Source organism: Epinephelus moara, chromosome 3, assembly GCF_006386435.1.
Source record: "Epinephelus moara isolate mb chromosome 3, YSFRI_EMoa_1.0, whole genome shotgun sequence".
Lineage (NCBI taxonomy): Eukaryota > Metazoa > Chordata > Actinopteri > Perciformes > Serranidae > Epinephelus > Epinephelus moara.
This window is the reverse complement of record NC_065508.1, coordinates 25,833,436-25,846,128: the sequence shown is the minus strand read 5'-3', so window position 1 is coordinate 25,846,128 and position 12,693 is coordinate 25,833,436.

Here is a 12,693-nt window from a genome sequence, read left to right as displayed (position 1 = left end):
ATCAACGTCGACATGAATGTTAAAATCGCCTACAATAATAACTTTATCTGATTTAAGAACTAAACTGGATAAAAACTCTGAGAATTCAGATACAAATTCAGAATACGGGCCAGGAGCACGGTACACTATAACAAATAAAAGTGCTTGTGGTCTGGCAGCTGGTCACTTTTTATAAAGCCCTGACCTCACCTGCACCCTGTGCCCAGGAATGACCCAAACAAAGCAAATTAACAAGAAAAATAAGAAAATACAGACAGAGGACGGATTAATACACCACCACACAGTAAGAGTGGGTCAGAAATGATGATTTTAAGGGGTCACTTTTGGGTGACTATGATTTGTTTTCTATGAAAAATCCTGCATAGCATACCTTAAGTAGTAGTGTTGTTATTGTAAGTACACTATGCATGATTGTCTGTTATGGTTGTAAACACGCTTGCAAGCAAAAATGAAAGTAAAAGCCAACCCCAGAGTCACTCTCATTTTGCGTTCTGCTTCACTATGTTTGCTTATTGTCTGCGCTGTGTCTCTTGGATGCGTGCTGTTCATGGTCTGGCACCTGGTCACTACCTTTTTGTTAAGTCTTGACCTCACCTGAGCACCCAACACAGAAAACACTGCTTTATTCAATGTTTGTACTGGTTTTAATCACCAGGTCCATTTGTTTTGAAGAGGAGGAGACCTCTGTGGATAATTCTGTTCCCAGTAAAAGCCTCGATTGATTTATCAGAGAAAAAAGGAGAGCACATAATAGCATGTGGTGAGCTAGGCACCAGTCTCCAACATGCCAAAAAGCGTAGGAGAAACACTGATTTGTAATGCGACCCTGCTTTATTTAGTGCTTTTACTGGTTTAGATCTCCTGGTGCATTTGTTTGGAAGAGGAAGAGACCTCTGTGGCGTCTGGTAAAAACCTCACCAACAATGAACATTGAAAGAAATCTAACCGGGAGAAGTTTCAGCTTCAGCATTTGCCATTAAACCCTCCATATCTTACACACTTCACCTTTAAGTAAAGCATTTAAATAGTTCCTCCACCACTGGTTGTGTCAGCTGTGATGATTTGTTTTTGCAGGAACTTTGATTTTACACAATTAAAATGTTGACAGAACAGAGCAAACACTGCTGAGAGTTTAGGTATCCTGTCATCTCTGTGTTTTTGTTCTCTGCTGCCACAGGGCAGCTGGTGACAGGATCTACCAGTGGGAATAAAACTGTAAAATGGTGTGAGCACTGTTGATTAGGAGGTTAATTAAAGCTGTGTTTAATTAACTGTCTTCATGTGAAATCCCTCCAGTTGGTTGGTCTTTCTAACACATTAATGGAGTCAGATAAAAGGCTGTGAGCTACCTGCTCTGCCTGCCAACATACAGTACATGCTGGGTGCTGCTGTGTGTGTTTGCTGTGATTGTCTTTCAAAAATGAGCCGCCTCAATCTGTTTCACTTGGAAGTTACAGCCAAGCAGTACAAAGAGTACTGACTTCTTTTTTTTCCATTATTGCCCCCTTGTTAATAGCTTCAATTACAAGATCCCTGAACTGAGGCGGCAGCCAGTCTGTCAGCTCTGAGAAAACACAACAGAGAGGAAAAAGGAACTCTGCTCAGTTTGATGGCCAAAATTAATATCTCACAAGTCAGAGGCCATTAGACAATCTGTGTTGTATAACTGTAATATTGTAGACTATGGCCAGACGACCACTGAGCACAATAATAAACTCTTAAACCTATGTGTGTTAATACTTTGAAACTTAGACAGTAACCTTGGAATGTTTCAACCTGGACCCTATCTTATGTGTTTTTGTCTGAGTGACAAATGGGAATAACAAGTTTTGAAATTGGTTGAGTATTGAGCGAGAGCTCAATACTCAAGCCCATACAAGATAGGGAAAGTGCACTGTTTGCACTTTACCTATCTTGTATGGGCTATTTGAGTCGCTGCTACTGATGTTGTTTCAGCACACTATATTATCCCCCCCTCTTAGACTTTTAATTGTATGTCTTGTACATTTTTTATGTCTTTTTTACTTGCTGCAACACTAATTGCCCTACGGGGACACAGATAAAGCTGAATCTGAATCTGAGAGCGCTGCAGCCTGAAGCCTTGAAACAGGCCACAATGAAACCACTTGGGACATGTTCGCACCGTCAATGCAAGTTCATTAAAAGTGTTTGTTTTTGCCACTGACAGGCTCAGAATATTATTCAGAGTGTCTGGCAATATTATGGAAAGGATCAATACAGACATGGACCCTTCAGTTAAAGAGTGAGATCCTTTTTGTTTTACTAGAAACCGCCCTCAAATTGCCTTCGCCATTTCCACCAGACTCCATTTAAATAAACAGTATTTTTAGCATGTATAGAGCCAGCAGTTTTTTCACATCTAACCAGGTGAATTAAGAGTTTATTTTAACCAGACCAGAGTTGGTGATTGTTGGAGCAGTGAAAAAGCAAACCAGGACTGTTTCTGTCGGCATTAAGTGAAGTGTGGAGGCTCGCTCCAGTTAAACAAAAAAGACCTTACGCTTTACCAAAAAGGTCAACCTGTGTAGGGATCCTGTCAATGATGTTGTCATAATAATCTGAGCCTGTCATTGGCAAAAACAAGCACATTTTGTGGATGTAAATTGGTGACCTTTCACTAAACCCAACCCCTTTGTGATGGTCTGTAAAGCCACGGAGCTGGCATGTAGCTCACTGTCACCAAGTGCACTCCATAAAGAAATATCTAATTTGTGGAAAAACTAAAAAGTGATTTCAGAGAGAAGACATTCATTATACCTTCTTTAGCTAACATAGCATAGAAGTGCTAACTTAGTAACGTATAAAATTTAATGTGTCTCCTTCCAGCCTCTCTGGGTAATAAATTTCACTATTACACATCCCCCAATGTTTAACCATAACTAGCTCAAAGTCCACAAAACCAACCTGAAGATGAAGAAAATCTGATTGATTGCACAAGAGTCTATGGGGCACAGTCGTGTAGTTGTTGAACCCTGCATCTGAGCTGGCCGATGCTACACAAAGATTGGTCAGACTGTGTTCAAGGGCGGGACTTAGCGAAGGGTCACTTACCAACTAACATTACATTGTGGCCTGTTTCGCCACTGCTGGCTGCAGTGCTCTTGCTCATTACTGGATCAGTTTCAAAAGCCCCTTTGTCACTGCAAAAAACCCACTAATACCCGCTAACATCTGACTTTTGTATGTAACTGGAAAGGTTAGAATTGGCAGTCACACCCGGGTGAAATGGCTCTGCAGTAGATACTGGTATTAATCAGCTCTGGCTCTCATCGGCATTGATAGAATTACAAAATGCGGGCAAACGTGCTAATTTTAGCCCCTTTACCAGTGAAATACAATGATGCGCCACCACAAAATACTGTCAGTCTCCGCTCAAGCGGCACTTAGACATCGACCAAGTTTGACAGAGACTAAATCAGTAAGAGATTTAGGGCCCGTCCCACTTAGACCTTCCCCTTGGCCCTACCCCTACATTTGCGCGCTCCCGCGAGGGGTAGTAATGTCCCAATTCCTTTTTGCGTGTAGGGGTAGGGGGCATAACGAGGGGTAGTGGGTATGAAACTAGCCCTTTGGAGCGAGGGATTTCAGATGCTGACTTGCCAGTGAGGGGTAGACGTTGCCATAGCTACCACCAAGCAAGAGACAGGGAAAAAAGTTCATACACAGCTAACGTTACCGTCGTCAGGTTGCTTGTTAGCTAGCTAGCTAGCTTGCACTATCTGGCATCTGTCATCTGTCCTGTTCTGCAAAATTGTCGGACTTTTCACATTACGATAACACGCCAGCTAGTATAACTATGCTGCCTCGTCATGTTAGCTGGTTAGCTAGCTAGCATAAGTCCCCTGTCGTCTGTCGTTCATCAAACGAAGCATGATGAATGCAACAAACGCGATCGGTAGGATGAATGAGACTCCATTGTAGATGCCGGTTGGAAATGTAGATGGCTCGCAGCTTCCTGTTTAAAATAGTTACGTATGTGTGAACGTAACCGACGTGGTGACGTAGTGAGTGATGTCCCAATTCCTAGGGAAAGATTTCTACCCCTACCCCTCGTTGCTTGATTTTGAGGGCCAAGGGGTAGTGGACAAGGGGGGGTTATTGGGATTGGGCCTTACAGAAAGAGGTCCCCACAGTCACATTTTCGCTGGCCTCTTGGGTCTTTCTACTGTTTACTAAGCTGTTTTCCAGCCTATACATCGAACTTGACATACCACAAAAAGAGAGAGGCATACTCATCTGCAGTAGAACTGTATACATAACTTGACTCTACTGGCAATGGGAGAGCAGCCTAGTTTTTAGTGGTGTTTTCCTGTATTCAACGGGAATACACATGCATACACATCCACTAATTTTGGTGGAAAAGGGGCATTGGACACAAACACATGGTGAAATAGTGTCCAGGTTGAAGAAATTACCCTTAAAGAGGTAGCTCATCCCTTTGTTAGAATCCCACTGCATGGCTGCAGCAATATTAGACATCAGACTACTCATATCAGTATGTAAGACTGCATAATATATCTACTAAGCACACATGACTACAGGAGTTTACAGTAAGGTGTGAATAAGTTATGAGCAGAGCTGAGGCATAACAGCCTCTGAGGACGCTATGTGAGTTTCTTTAAAGAGTCAGCCCCCTGTAATTGGCTGAATAAACAAATGTCGCAGGATGGATCAAGGAGCAGAGAGGCAAATGCAAATGTATGCGCATGATTAGGCGTATATTAATATTTAAGGGAAAGGCTAACACATGCTAAGCTTTGCAATCACGTTAGCTGCTTCAGAGTTGGAGCACATGAAAGTGTAGAATGCAAACTCCCACAGATAAAAAGAGATATTTTCAAAAAAGAAGAAGGAGAAGAGGAGTGCCACTCAGCTCCAGTTAGCGAGGGCTGCATAAGCCTACGGGGGAGATCATGACGCCCTCCCTCGGCTCTCTGCTACCCCACCAGCAGAATGAAGATAACAGCTCTATAGTCATGAGCCAGAGAGGGGAGAGTGGTGCACATGCTAATGTTTTTCCAGATGATTTAACTCTTTCCCAAACACCTGAGCAAAACCTGCAGTATCATAAATAGATATCATTTGCTTGCTCAGCACCTCTGAACTCTGTAATAGCTCATAAAACAAATCAAGGTTGGAATCATTTTATGTTGTGAGGACAACAGAATTCACTCATTTTGTTTATCTGCATGAAGTGATGGGTCTAAGCGTACAGGACAGGAGGACAGTGCATGACTGAGAGTGGAGAGCAGACTATAAAGAACATCACCGTGCTCTACAGTAATCAGGTACATTGTAGATTTAGTGTTGCACAGCGCGTCTCCAGCTGCAGAGGCGGTGCGGTGCGAGTGTTTTTGGGGACAAGCTGTTGAGGGGGCTGATGTTTTTGGGAACAGATGGTTGTCTGGCTGTGCAAGATTGATGGCGGTCTTCCCGTTCTCCCTCTCCGCCCCGGCTTTATGCGGCTCCTTCATCAAAAGGCACCTGACAGCAAAACACCCACGCAGCAGAGTGGACAGCACCAGAGCAAAAACCAGGCAATAATGTGAGGATGTGCAGCTCAATTACGGGCCTGTAAAATTGCTTGAGTTAGAGAATCTCTTCCTCTGCTGCATGAACAAGATTCTTTTTCATCACAGTGGAAGAAAAAGCCTCTTCAGATGGTGGATTGGAGGAAAATTAGTCATCAGAGTCACTTGTTTCCAGAGGCTGATGAGCAGGCCGTTTCTGTCAGAGGACAATCCACATCTGCACGTTTTTGCTCGTGTTTGGCACAAAATGACAGGAGGCGGTCCACTTCGCTCTTTATATACACACATAACCAAACTGACAGCTGGACAGCCAGAGCTACGGGCAACTGGGCACGAAGGAGAGAGGCACGAGGATGTTCACAGTAATATACCTAACAGCAGTGAGGGTCAAACAGTTGGTGTCAGATCCTACAGGCAGAGGCACATCCTTTACTTAAAGGAGCAGTATGTTCCAGTATATATATTGCAACCAGCTGAAAGTTCTCCCGGTTAGAATTCCTTCAGTGTTCATTGTTAAGGAGGTTTTTACCAGAAGGCAAATTTTTCACAGAGGTCTCTTCCTCTCCAAAACAACCTGGGGTCTCATTCATAAACATTGCACACGCACAAAATGAGGCCTGAAAGAGACGTTCGCCACTTCCCACACAAAAGTTGTGATCTATAAAAACAGACGTGATGGGAGATACTTTGACCCATGCTTACAAACATTCTGGAGACAGGAAATTGGCAACGCAGATGGCATTTGGCACATGCCATTTTTGGCTTTTGTCTGTATGCACATTTTTAGTACGGATCCTACGAATTGTTTTATAAATGAGACCCCAGGTGATTAAAACCAGTAAAAACACTGAATAAAGCAGTTTCACGTTACAAGTTAGTGTTTCTTCAACACTGTTTGGCAGCTAATGTGTGCTCACCTTATTTCTGATTCAGACGTTCAGGTTTTTTACCGGGAGCCAAATTATCTGCAGAGGTCCCCCTCTCTCTAAAACAAACACATAAAGTGATTTAAACAGGTAAAAAAAAAGTTTCATGTTAAATAATCTGTGTTTTCCAACGCTCTTGTTGCAGAGGGGCAAATAACTATTGAGGCCGACGCAAAAACGCTCGTGGCCCTATCTAGAGCCAGCTTGGTTTGTCTGTTATGGGCTACTGTAGAAACATGGCTGTGCAACATAGCAATCTCTGTAGATAAGGACCCGTCTACGACACACCCAAGATAGATCAAGTGACATAGGTGACTAGTGCAGTATGCTACACTATGTCTTTTGGTTTCACATGGGACATGACCAGCAGGCTCCTGGGTTAAAGTCTGGATTTTGTTTGACCCATCCACCTTCCCTCTCCTCTTATACTTCAGTAGATGCTAGGGCTGACCCCCAACTAGGAATTTTCCTCGTCGACTGGTAGTCGTCATTTAGAGCCATTAGTCGACTAGTTGCCTGCATGTTTACAAAATTAATTAAATTATGAAATGATATATTTTGGGCGGGGCAACACAATGGTTTGAGTTGAAGGTGTGAGAAAGAATAGTATCAGCAACATTGTTAACACTGTGCTACATTACAGAGAAATACAAAACCGTACTAATGAACCTTCATTAATATAGGCCTATATTTTATCTACAAGTGCACGTCACACACTGAGCGAGCCGCCTGTTAATGACGCTGTGGGCTAACGGGCATGTAGCTACTTCCATGTTTCAGATGATACGTCATGTTTGTAGTCGACCAATGAAGATGAGTTTACATATCACCTTGGGTTCGTCCTTCACCTTCTCAAAATGATCCCACACTTTGGGTTTCCTGCCCGACACATTATTAACTAGCCTGTGGCTAAATCCTACACGGTGGATCTTGATGAATCACAGTGCAGTAAAATGTCCCATTTGAGTGTTTACCTCTTCTGTGATGTTTTTGAATTAATATTAATGCTGCATTGATGTGTATGTTGCATTTTACTGCTGTAGATGTTTAAGGTTGTGCTCATTCTCACTCCTTTATACACTGTTGCGTAGTTTAATCTACAGCACTGCATCTTACTCTATTAGATCATCAATGTAGTGTCACTTTCCTGTGAGAACTACAGATCACTAACTTTTTATGGTGTCAGAAAAACAGCTTTGTGATGATGCATTTTTCAGCTGATCCAGGAGGGTTTCTTAAGAGTTGATTTAGCTCAAGAACTTACAGAATTTTTAAACACATAAAGGAACACTTCATCTTTCAGTTTATCACAAACATTCAACATCAACACATCTGAAGATGCCTGGTTTTCCCTGGACAGGAGGGGGGTGGAAAACTGTCATCTGAAAATTAAATAGCCCAAAGCTGTAAGAACAATATTTATCTCTGTGATATTGTGGAGTGGAAGTATAAAATGAAATACTCAAGTGAGGTACAAGTACCTCAAGTATGTGTTAACATATTTGAGTAAGTACACTTAGGTACATTCTGCCTAAAGGAGATTCTATATCCACACACAGACTCAGTGGGTTTGCTGTGAGGCTGCTGATGTGACTGGAAATCAATGAACAGGTTCCTGCAGAGAAGACCTGCATGTCAAGGTGTAAAAAAAAAAGTGCGTTGATGGATTTGTGCTGTCAGCAACCTGACAAGGATTACTGACAGCACATAAGCCAATATAGGAATGTTACTGTCTCAGGTGTCGTTGGCCTCTAGCAACTGTCACCTCGTCTTCCTTAAGCAGCAAAAACAGTTGTGGAATCGTACCAAAACCAATAACACTTGAATTAATGACAAAATGAATAGATTTTGTTGATTATTACATAACTAGACGGGCTAAATAATGCAATTGCACAATGTTAAAACAATGCTCTAAAAACACAGCTTGCCGTTTTGATTGAACAAATAACATGTTTAAGATATACTGTGCAGGATTTTTCACATATGACCCACCAGCAGTGTGTGGCAGTGTATTTATTTATTATTATTTAGTTTATATTTAGATTTAAATTTGCAATATATTGTATTTCATATTTGCCATACATTGCTCGTATTGTATCGTATCGTATTGTATCGTATCGTATCGTATCGTATCGTATCGTATCGTATCTCCTTGGTGAGGCATTGCAAGTGAGGCAACATTTTGTGCAATGGCAGACATGGCCAAAAGAACGGCAGCTCCAACCTCACTAATAAGACTTTTTACACACAGAGTGGAGCATGCAAAATGACTTTCAGTGTAATATAGTAGTATTGTATCTTATCTTATCTTATCTTATCGCATCGCATCGCATCGCATCGCATTATTTTGCTGTGATTGGGGCATTCCTCAGCACAGCGTACAGGTGCATGGGCAGATTTGAGACAATGGGCCCCTGGGCACAGATGTGCAAAAGGCCCCGCCACCTCTCCCACATAGGACCAAGAAACACAGACTTCGTGGTGACTTTGCCACTTTTGTTGTTGCATTTTTGTGTGTCTTTGCAGTCACGACAAATCTTTTTGTTTCTCTTAGCATTTCTTTGCATCTTCTTGTGGTTATTTTGAGTCTCTTCCTGGGTATTACATGTTAACTCGAGTGATATTTTGCAGCTGAATGCCAGCAGAGGTTGTGAAACTTTTGGCCTCTGGGCCTGAGCCCGATAGGCCTGATCAGTAACCCATCCATGCTCAGGTGAGGTCATGACTTTATAAAAAGGTAGCAACCAGATGCCAGAGTGTAAGCAGCACACATCTTAAGAGGAGGCTTTGGAAATCACGGACACAGTGCCAAAAAAATATAGTGAGGGGAAGCACTAAGCAGACAAAGCTGGTGTTGGCTTTCACTATCTCTTTCGATGGCAATACTGTCAACAGTCGCTAACAATTCTTGTGAGGTATAACCTTAATGATGAGCTTTGGAGGTCAGTCTCAGTGTTAAATCAGTTTTAGAGGTGCTCAGATTTTTTCATTTTACCTTTGGGCAGAGCCGGGCTGTCTGTTTTCCCCTGCTGATAAAGAATAACCTGTGTAAGACAGTTTCTACTCAATAATTCAACCTGACAACTTGATTGATGACAAACTAAAAGGAAAACAAATGGGAGTTGGTCCCTTTGTGTTTTCATGTAGTGGTAGTAGTCTTAATCTTCATGAATGTGCACCATCAGATTTACAGATTTGATACAGAATTAGACATGATTTTACATGTTATGAGCGGAGTAAAAGAGCTGTAAGCTATCAGCAAATATTGGTCTCGTGAATGAAAAGACTTTGATTGGCCTGCACAGGCACTGATATCAGATAACGAGCTAATTCACAAATCAGCAGAGAAGCAGAAAATGATCAGGCTTATCAGGATTTAAACACTCGAGCATGTTTTGGCATCAAAATCCAACAAGCCAAACATCAGAAAAACAGACTCTCTGATTCATTGCTGAACACTGGAAATCAATTTGCCTCATCACCAATGACATTTTGTGGGCAGCATTTAATTTAGTTCCAAATTCACAAGGGTTAAAATCTACTTCTATTAAATACAAATACTCTGCACAGTGTTGCAGTGAGCTTTGACACTGGTGTCACAGCAGCATGTAGAGTCTCACTTTCAACATCCGCCGGGGTGGAAATGTTAATTGTTACTGCAGCAGAATGAGTTGTAGTGGGGGAAAGGCGGCAGAGAGGGAAGCGCATCCTGCCCATCACAAATATGATATGAATGATAATGACAACTAAAGCACCCTGTGCAGATGGCTGCTCGCCAAACTGAGCAGAAATTGCATCTGAATGTGCTATTTCACCCCAAACTTCCATAACATTAATTACCAGCAGCAAGAGTGTGAAAGCATGTTAATGTGTGAAGGTCAGGTGTTTCTGAAAGAAGCGAGTGAAATTTTAATTTAGTTTTTTTACACTAATTTTGTCCCTGGTGTTTGTTTTGTTTTAATTTACTCTATTGACTTTTATTAATTGATTTTTTTTTTTTTTTGTTAAGGCAATTTTTTTATTTTTTGTTTTTGTTTTCCTTTTATTTAATTATTTACTATTTTTCTGTATTGTTTAAATTTTGCTATGTGAAGCACTTTGAGCTGCATGTTTGTATGAAAAGTACTATTTGATTAAATATTTGATCAGTTATAAACATAATACAGCCTTCAAATAAATGTGGCCACACAGTACACAAGATCTGAAGTGTGTATTTTATGTTTCCATGTCAGTTGTTTTTATAATTTTTATAATTATTAAAGGAGCTGTATGTGACATTCAGAGCATATCTATCTATGATTCAGAGTATGAGTCCGTATTGCTTTCACATGGCTCTCAACATGGAGGTGTCTGAGCTAGCCGCTAGCAGCTAACGGTGCTAACTCAATAAACAGTGCTAACAGGACCAACAGTGCTGAGAGCTAACACTGTTAACCTGGGAGAAAACCGGAGGGGGTGTGTTACGCTTCTACAATGACGCCATCCTGATATCAGCTGTAACTGCCATATGAGTGCAGTGCAGTTGGTGGCGATTAGCTAGCCAGTGGGATACACACATGCAGCAACATGTACGCGCTGCCAAACCATCTACCATAACAACAGACAAAGGGTTACAACTAAGTGGAAACCTCGCGGTCTGAAAAATAAAGCCAATGCAGAAGTGCCAAAAACTGCAGTTCCTTGAATGGCCACTTGAGGCTGGCTCCTCATAGGCATCCATGTTAAAATGCCTCCTGCACTGGGGGCCCTTTACAGCAAACTTTTTGTTGCTGCCGTCTCTGGAGCTGCTGTCATCACAGCAAATGGTCAGTTCAGTGTCTGCCCGGTTAGCATGAGCTAACACAGCAGCAGTGGCTAACGTCCATCACTGAGCTGTTAAATGTTTCCAACAAACTCATAGCGATACGGAAACAACTTGACTCTGTCATTAAACCTAATAATCACCATTAACATTAGGCGTGTGATGCTAACATATTGTCCTGCCATTGTGCATGTAGGTGGACTCTCTGTACCCAGCAGGCAGCTCACACTCCTGCAGCAGCTACAATCTATAATATCTGTGGTGTGGTAAAGTCAAGCACAGTGTTCAGTGTGCCAACTCCGGCGAGTTCAGCGTGTTTGATGATATGGATATATTATACTCCACTCTATTCACATTATGGGTATCAAATGAAGTCCTCTATGGGTAACAGTATCACTTTAAGGGTACTGGTATTGTAATTTTTTAAATGACACCAAGCCCTGCCGTAGCTAATTTCCCTGTTCATGACAACTGTTTGGAGGTTTCTATATAAGCCTCCTGTTTACATTTAATTAATTATGAGTCAGATCCACATCACGCTCCTCCACAGCTTCAACCTCGCATCCAAATGTGGTCACTTCGGGATCCGGAAAAACCAAGACAGCGACATCAGAAATGCAAAACTCGAGGCTTTAAAACGTGAGTCGATAAACTGATGGGTGATTCACGTTGGCTACATCGATTCTTTTTATAGCGTCTATGATTGCAACACTCAGAGAGGTAATGTGACTTCAGTTTCTGCTCAGGACGCCATTACTTTGCTGTGTCTTTAAATAGCAAGTAGTTGTTTGCTGCTATATAAAAGCTCTGGATGTCACATACAGCTCCTTTAAGAATCGTCTCAAGGATGGTGTCACAAACAAACAAAATGAAATTAATGTTAAATTGCCCGACCAAGTGAAGTGGGACAGCAGTAAGAAAAAAAGGACCAAATGAAGTTAAAGAACAAAACGGATAAATCTGGGTCCCAACTGAGAACTCATAATGACTCACACTGTAATCAGGCTTAAGTCACACATCTAATGATGTAAGATTTACTGGAAGACAAAGGGAAATGACTTGCAACTTGAATTCCGGCTGCATGTGATGACTTGATTGTGACTCAGACGCCCGAACGAGTGTTTTATCAACAACGCCATGATAACGCTACAATAATGACACACGAGGATGAGCCTTGTGTTGATGCGTAAACATTCTTACATTTCACTTCATGTCTTAAATACCGCACACTCCACTTCACAACACTGCATTAATCCTTAATGAATACATCTTTATGTTTACTGCTAATCTGTGTCTGCGCATTACTAATTTTTTCTCGGTGTAATCTGCTCGTTTTACTGTCTCATCGGAGCTCACACCGCTACAGGCTACTGAGGGGAAGTCAAAATAATTACATCACCCAATCTCCACTGTC